Source organism: Pseudorca crassidens, chromosome 2, assembly GCF_039906515.1.
Source record: "Pseudorca crassidens isolate mPseCra1 chromosome 2, mPseCra1.hap1, whole genome shotgun sequence".
NCBI classification, from domain to species: Eukaryota; Metazoa; Chordata; class Mammalia; order Artiodactyla; family Delphinidae; genus Pseudorca; species Pseudorca crassidens.
In genome coordinates, this window is record NC_090297.1 from 124057091 (window position 1) to 124066297 (window position 9207).

Below are 9207 nucleotides of genomic sequence, written 5' to 3' on the forward strand. Positions count from 1 at the left end.
AGGGGTCTTGAGTGGCAGGTAAGACCTTCAGACTTGATGGTGAAGACAGGGGGAAGCAGGTGCAGGCTTTGGAGTCAGAGGCATGACCTGATGAAAACGGTAACTGAAGGTGATAAAACGTGCATTGGTGGCAGGAGGGATCTGGGGTAGAAGCAAGGAAGAGACAGGGAGGCCACTTAGGAAGCTAGTGCAGTTTCCCACATGTGAGGTGACTGGGACCCGACTGGGAGGGAAGCAGGGGGAATGGAGGGGAGAAGAAAACTTGAAGGAAATCTTCCTTCCAATAAATTAGAGCTGATAAGGGTAGGTTCAAACGACAGGTGGTAGAGTAGTAACAGTACAAGGGTAGGATCAAGAGAGATTGGTAGGCAGGCAGAGTGACAACCGTGCGGTGGGAGCCACTGAGAGTTTCTGCTTGCCCTCGTGGGGAGGTGTCAGAGCTGGCTTGCTCACCTTGGGAAGGGTGGGTCACTGCTGAGGATGACAAAATGAGGTTTGTGCAGAGGGGAAGTTCTGGGAGGCCCTGGAGAGGAGCAGGAGCTACCCCTACTCTCCTGGGAGAATCAGCCGTTTGTGTTAAATTTTAAAAACAGGAGTTGCCTGGCCATGATGGGGGCCACCGCCAACTAGGCAACCGGATGGGAGTGGTCCTAAGCGCAGAGGGGCCGGAGGAGGGTGGTTCTGAGGAGGGGGTGGGAAGAAGGAGTGTGTAGTGTTCTGAGTCCTCTCGAGGGTGGGAGGTCGAGGCCGCGGCCGATTCCAGCTGTTGTGCGGGTAGTTAAAGGACACACGCTGAACATCACAGCGGAGGGCCCAGAAGACAGAAGGACGCATGTGTCGCTGTGCTCTGGCGCCGATCCCAGTGCCTGGTCCTCTCACCGGTACCTCCCTGGTCGCTGTGTCAATTGTTTTCGCCCTCGTTTCCTTTCTTAGCAACAGGCTACTCCATGAGAGGCTGTTTGCACAAAACCCCTCCAAGCCAGCTGCCTCAGATGGAAATTCTGCATACTTCCCTTCCTCCCTCCTTCCTTTTTTCTCTCTCTTTCTCTCTTTCCCCTACCTCTCCATTTTTCTTTCTTTTTTAAAAAAATGATTGAGGTGAAATCTGCATAACATAAAATTAACAATTTCAAAGTGAACAACTCAGTTGCGTTGAGTACATTCACAGTATTGTGCAACCACCTCCGCTACTGAGTTTCCAAACATTTTCATCACTCTAAAGTAAAGCCCCTTACCCAGGAACCAGTTTCTCTCCATCCCGCCTCCCACCCCCCCCCACCCACGGTTCCTAGCAACCACCAATCTGCTTTCTGTTTCTATGGCTCTATCTCTTCTGGATATTTCATATAAATGGAATCATACAATATGTGACCTTTTGTGTCTATATTTATTATTGGGTAGCAGCACATTCACAAGTTTCATAATTGAAAAGTCAGTGAAAGATAGTGATATGTTCTCTGCCCCATGGTCGCTTAATTCCTTCCCTGGAGGTAAGGAGTAACCTCAGTATCTTTTGTTTATTATTGTTTTTGTTTTTCTGCCCTTCCAGGTATATTTCATGCATATAAAAGCAAATATGCATATATAAATATATATCTTCTTTAATCTACCATTCTTTATTATGTTATAAGTATGATGGAATGCCATCACTTGAGTTAAGATGAATATTTTCACCAGGTCTATATAGGAATTCTGTTATCTGACTCTAAACCCACCATCTTTTCTTAAAATTAAAATTTATTGTGTTTTGTCGGATTATACATTTATTGTAGAGTTAATTAAAACTAAGACAAAGGAAAAAAAGCAAATATACATATATATACACACATATGTCTATCATCTATCTATGTATTCATCATCTATCTATCTTCTCCTACACTGTTTAGACTTGATTTTTTTCTCCTAACAGTATATCTTGGAAAGAGTTTCATTATCAGTATATTAAGACTCCCTCATTCTTTTTATTTATTTATTTATTTTTTTTTTTTTGCGGTACGCGGGCCTGTCACTGTTGTGGCCTCTCCCGTTGCGGAGCACAGGCTCCGGACGCGCAGACTCAGCGGCCATGGCTCACGGGCCTAGCCGCTCCGTGGCATGTAGGATCTTCCCGGACCGGGGCACGAACCCGTGTCCCCTGCATCGGCAGGCGGACTCTCAACCACTGCGCCACCAGGGAAGCCCTCTCATTCTTTTTTTAGTAGTCTTTTAATGACTATTTTGTATTCTTGTGACTGAGTATATCATAATTTATTTAACTATTCCCCCCACTGATGGACTTTTAGGTTGTTTCCAATCTTTTGCTATTATAGACAATGCCAGGATGAATTGCCTTGTACACAGGCCAGTTTGCGCATGTGCACGTATCCGCAGATAAATTAAGAGTCTAATACTCAGGGTTCAAACTTGGACACATTTAGGGTGAGATAAGGATGGACACCTGCTACATTGTACAATAAATAACATTCATGGATTGGGAAACGTACTAGGCACTGTACTAAGCATTTTTTAAGCAGCTTTATTGCAATATAATTCATATCCCACAAAATTCACTCAGAGTACACTTCAATAGCTTTTAAATTTTAGTATATTCACAGTTTGTGCAACCATCACCACAACTGATTTTAGAACATTTCCACCCTCAAAAGACCTCTGTACCTATTAGCCGTCACTCTCTATTCCCTTCTGCCCCAACTCCTGGCAACCACTAATCTACTATCTACTTTTTGTCTCTTTGGATTTGCCCATTCTGGACATTTCATATGAATGAGATCATATAATATGTGATCTTTTTTTAAAAAATTTTATTTTGTTTATCCATTTTTTATACAGCAAGTTCTTATTAGTTATCTATTTTATACATATTAGTGTATACATGTCAATCCCAATCTCCCAATTCATCCTATTCCCCCCTCCCCCCAGCTTTCCCCCCTCTTGGTGTCCATACATTTGTTCTCTACATCTATATCTCTATTTCTGCCTTGTAAACGGTTCATTTGTACCATCTTTCTAGATTCCACACATATGCTTTAACAGACGATATTTGTTTTTCTCTTTCTGACTTACTTCACTCTGTATGACAGTTTCTAGGTCCATCCACGTTTCTACAAATGATCCAATTTCGTTTCTTTTTATGGCTGAGTAATATACCATTGTATATATAGACCACATCTTTATCCATTCATCTGTCAATGGACAAGCATTTGCTGTTTGTAGATTTTCTGATGATGCCCATTCTAACCGGTGTGAGGTGATACCTCATTGTAGTTTTGATTTGCATTTCTCTTATGATTAGTGATGTTGAGTAGTTTTTCATGTACCTCTTGGCCATCTGTATGTCTTCTTTGGAGAAATATTTATTTAGGTCTTCTGCCCATTGTTTGATTGGGTTTTTTGTTTTTTTTAATATTGAGATGCATGAGCTGTTTATATATTTTGGAGATTAATCCTTTGTCTGCTGATTTGTTTGCAAATATTTTCTCCCATTCCGAGGACTGTCTTTTCGTAATATGTGATCTTATATGTCTGGCTTCTTTCACTTAGCGTGTTTTCAAGGTTCATCCATTTTGTAGCACGTATCATTATTTCATTCCTTTTTTATTGCAGAATAATATTCCACATTTTATTTATTTATTTATTTGGGTTGTTTCCACTTTTTTGTAACTATGAATAATGCTGCTGTGGACATTTGTGTACAAGTTTCTGTGTAAACATATGGTTTCACTTTTTTTGAGGATATGCCTGGGAGTAGAATTGCTAGGTCATGTGGTAACTCTATTTTTAAACTTTTGAGGAATTGCCAAATTGTTTTCCAAGGTGGCTGCCCTATTTTGTATTCCTACCAGCTGTGTATGAGGGTTCTAATTTGTCCACATCTTCAATGACACTTGTTATCATTATCCGTCTTTCTCATCATACCTATCCTAGTGGATGTGAAATTTTATCTCATTGTGGTTTTGATTTGCATTTCTCTGATGACTAATGATGTTGAACATCTTTTCATGTGCTCATTGGCCATTTGTGTATCTTTTTGGGAGAAATGTCTATACAGAGCCTTTTCCCATTTAAAAAATTGGGTTGTCCTTTTATTATTGAGTTGTAATAGTTCTTTACACCTCTTAGATAAAAGTCCCTTATTAGATAGATGATTTGCAAATCCTTTCTCCCATTCTATGGCTTGTTTTTTCCCACTTTCTTGGTGTCCGTTGAGCACAAAGGCTATTAATTCTGATCAAGTCCAATTTTTCTATTTTTTTTCTTTTGTCATTTGTGCTTTAGATGTCAAATCTAAAAAAGATTTTGCCTAACCCAAAGTCATGAAGATTTATTCCTATATTTTCTCCCAAGAGTTGTATACTTTTGTTGTCAAATGCAAATTCATGTGCCCAATGCACAGTGAGGCCAAACGAACGAAAACAGAGGAGTGTGGAGCAGAGAGAGGTTTACTGTAGGTCAAGCAAGGATAATGGGTGTCTTGTGCTCAAGAAACCTGAACTCCCTGTTGGGTTTCAGGGAAGAGTTTTATAGGCAAAATTGGGGTGAGGGCTTGCAGTTTTGCCTCTTAAATTTAAGCTTATGATTCATTTTCACTTGATTTTCGTATATGACTTGAGGAAAGGGTTCAAATTCATTCTTTTGTATGTCAATATCTAGTAGTCCTGGCACCTTTTGTTGAAAAGAGATGGTGAGCATTTTATACTGATTATCTCATTCACATCCCATAAAACCCTGGGAGCAGGTATTATTTTTATCTCTTTTTACAGATGAAGAAATCAAGTCTTAGAAAGATGAAATAACTTGACCATGTGAAACCAAGCAGGACTCTGTGGGGCTGTCCTGGGTACAAATCCTCTCTGTGTCCCCCCATTTCTTGTTTGTAGGAAAAAAACTTCAGCCTCCTAGACCTTCCCTGAATTCCAAAGGGCAGATTCAAACAGTTGTTGATCAGAAAAGTGAGGGAATGCAGAAACAAAGGAGGAGCACTCAAGAAACAATAATGCAGTGATAAAGAAGGATCCTAGTTCCTCCTCAAGGAATACACATAAAATATACCTCTGAGTTCTTCTGCAGGAACTGAGGCCCCCACCCAGGTGGATGATGCTAACTTCAGGCTGAGCACCAGATTCCTGGAGCACTGCCCTCTTACTTCACCACCAACCAATCAGAAGAAAGTCTGCACACAGTGGAAGATAATGAAGATGCTGACCCCCTCCCCAAATGATTAACTGTGATTAACTTCCACTTTCTCCCTTTAAAAACTTTCATGGTTAAGCAGAATCTTCGAAGTTGGTTCTTGGACATGAGTCCACCTTCTCCCCAGGTTGTCAGCCTCCTGAATAAAGCAACCTTTCCTTTCCAACCAACACTTTTCTCTTGAGCATCGGCTTTCAAGTGGCAAACAGCCAAACCTGAGTTTGGTTACACATGATCACAAAACTAATAAAAGGAGGAACTAGATTTAAACCCATATCCTTCCGACACTAGGGACTACTTTATGCTGTAAAAGATCTTTATAAATTGTAAAGCACTGTAGAAACGTGTTGTTGAAACCCTGAAAGGAATAAACTTTCCAAAGGTGAATGTGTAAAGAGAGAAAACAGAGAGCAGGCAACACCTATTTTATGGTTGGGAAAAAGAAATGAAGGTAGAGAAGAACTAGTTATAGATGGGGATCCATGAGACCAGTGGTTCTCAGACGTACAGATTTCATAGACATGGTTTTCACAGTATGACAACTGATATCGTGACCATTTTACCGTAATATCACGTATATAACTCACATAAGCGTCAGGTCAAGGCGCTATGAACAGAGTTGTGGAAGACCACAAATATTTAATCCTGCTAAGAATATTTTAAAAACACCTGCCTTTTTCTATCATTATCACTTCAGAAAATCAACAGTAATTACAGAAAAAAGAACAATTCTTCCCAAGAAGTGTGGAGATTATACCACCACATACACATGACACATTGTCCTATACTGCATAGTAAATATTTCATAAGCGCTGACATATGTCCTGTGGGTTCTCTTTTGTCTTTTTTCATTTCCCTGCTAAAATTTCCCTGCTAAAATGGTCAAAACCTCATTTCCCTGCTAAAATGGTCAAAAAGTCATCATTTGTAACTTTATCCTCTTTGAAAATAGGAACTGCATATTTCTTCGTTGGCACATAGCACTCAATAAATGTTTTTTAACTGAATAACAGACCAATTAAAAAAATGAATCAGCAACCTTGAGAACAAGGAGGGGGGAGGAAGTTAGTTTTAAGATATTTTAAGATACCTTATATTTTAAGATAATGTTCCTCAAGCATTACATAACTACTTGCATAGTGATATAACTAGTTATATTGGGCTCCAGCGCAGATTCTAATATTCTGCCTCCTTCCCTCTTTCTTATGGGTCCTGCAATTAACTCAAAGTGCTTCCTTCCTCTTTCCAGCAGGAGAGGAGGTTGGTCTCTAAAGTTCTTTGAAGTCAGGGATAATGTCTCTTTAGTTTTGTATTTGTACATCAAGCACCTGGCCTTGTGTACGGTATGTAGTAGGTGCTCAATAAATGTGAAAGGACTGAAGGACTCTGTGAGGTTAAGTCAATGGGGGACAGGGAGGCTGCCTTGGAGAAAGTAGAGAGACCTTGGAGGGAAAGGAGACTGACCAGGTTTTCCCTGGGGTAAGATCCCATGCTCCAATCCTGCTGGATGCAGATACCTCACCCGTCTTCCTCAGGCTGAAATTCTGTTAAGAGTTTTGCTGTAGGTGGGGCTGTCTGGGTTATAAGACTTATCATCCCCTGCTTCAGGTAATTTCATCACTGCTTGAACATAAAGCTTGTACACTGATACTTTGATAGCAGGCTTGTTTTTCTCCTAATTTAAAACAGAAAATCCTTGTCCTTTTACATCTGAACGCATCTAACATTTCCCCTCAGGCAACCCAAATCCTTTGACTGGACCACTTACAGGCAAGTGTGCCCCTAAGATTTGTAGGGTCTGGGAAATAGTACAAATGGAAGTCCATATGTCTAAATTTATATATATATATATATATATATATATATATATATTTTTTTTTTTTTTTTTTTTTTTTGCGGTACGCGGGCCTCTCACTGCTGTAGCCTCTCCCGTTGCGGAGCACAGGCTCCGGACGCACAGGCTCAGCGGCCATGGCTCACGGGCCCAGCCGCTCCGCGGCATGTGGGATCTTCCCGGACCGGGTCATGAACCCACGTCCTCTGCATCGGCAGGCGGACTCCCAACCACTGCGCCACCAGGGAAGCCCCTGTCTAAATATTTTAAAGCTATAAATCAAGCTAAACAATTGTTAAATTATGTTTGATCCTCCTACATTGACAAATACACGTAGAGCTATAGTTTTCTTTTTGTTGTTGATCTTAGTTCCCCAACCAGGGATTGAACCTGTGCCCTTGGCAGTGAAAGCTCCCAGTTCTAACCACTGGACCGCCAGGGAATTCTCTGTAGTTTTCATATGACTGAAAATTGGCAAAATATCAAAGATGACTGAATCCAATTATTATTACAAAATTGGAATATATTATCATGACAACATAAATTCAATTTTCAAATAAAATTGTCACTTTTTATGTTTTCAAGAATTATTTTTCTAAAATATTCAAAATTAAAAGTTAAAGGGAAGAAATATTTATAATTTATATAATTTTTATATAATTTTATATAAATAAATATATAAATTATATAAATATAAATATATATAAATTATATATATAAATTTTATAAATAAAATTATATAATTTTATTATATTTTTATATAATTTATATAATTTATAATTATAATAATTATAATTATATAATTTATAATTAACAAATGTTAAAAATTAAACCAAGTATTTAAATAAAGTTGAAACTTTTTACTTGACTTTTTGAAAATGCAATAAAATCTTATTAAATATTTTTATCAAAAGCTACTGATGATTCTAGTGTTCAGTGTCAAGTCAGTGTCACGTTTCACATACATTATGCCTAGACCTACATATATACATTTAAGAGTAATATGAAGTGTTCAATTTTGCAAAATACTCATCAGCCTCCATGTGATATGTTGCAGATACTGCATTAATTTGTGCGTACCTCTGGGACCTTAAATTAGAGCATGTAGAGAAACAAGAAAATGTATACTTGGTGCTACTGGGAGGTGGTATTTTCTCATACAAGAATCTATTGCATCCAAGGCATCTTAGTGGAGGGATCTAACAAGTGCACTTGTCTTTTTCCTGTTACCTAAGCTCTTGCATTGTTTCATATCCTACTGGCTCTGAAACAGTCTCTGTGTGCACAGGTAGTGGCACAACCCAGGAGCTTCACAGCATTCAGATGTTGTCACCTTTTGTGTCAAGGACATTGGGCAGGAAACATGAAGAAGCAGTTCCCTGGGACCTGAGCAGTGTTATCCACGAGAGGGGGTGTCGCAGTGCTGAGTGTCAGGTCCCAAGTAACCAAAGAGTCGTGTGTTCTTTAACGCATTTGTGTGTGTTTGTGATTGGCAGGCTTCCCTGCAAGCATGGGCCAAGAGCGGAGTCTATCCCTACGCAGCCCTAAGAGAAATACTGATTTTACGCATGGGGTGAGATTACAGGTATATGATCTTTCTGATCAAAATCTCATTTTCTGTGAGGAATGCAGAGTGGAGGTGGAGGTGGAGGGCGGCCCAACGTTCTCACTTTGCTGACAAAAATAGGCTTTCCCGGCTGACTTGGGTAGCATAGTCATTTAAGTGTTGCCCTATCTGCCAATCTGGCTGCTACAATTCACTGAATTGCAAAAGACAGATACAAAGTTTCTCATTCATTCATTCACTCACTCAATGTGGATTTTCTGAGCACCTGTTTTGTGGGTGTTTTTCTGGGTTCAGGGAGTAAAGAACTGAATGACACTGTGAGGTGGGTCTCACAACGTAGAGGAGACAGACTTGACCATGAATAAAGGTAACACTGTGAGGTGAGTACTTACAGGTGTGTTTAAGGTGCTTTGGGAACACAGAGGAAAGAGCAACTGCAACATCAGTGTGGGTTGGCTTAGAGAAGGCGTCAGAGGACATGGCAGAGTAATACTAGCTTCCATTAGTTGCTAACTGAATGCCTGCCATGTTCCAGGCTCTCTACATATACTGTCATGTTTACTTCCCACAATAACTTTCAGAGGTGGTCATTTATGTCCATCTTACAGATGAGAAA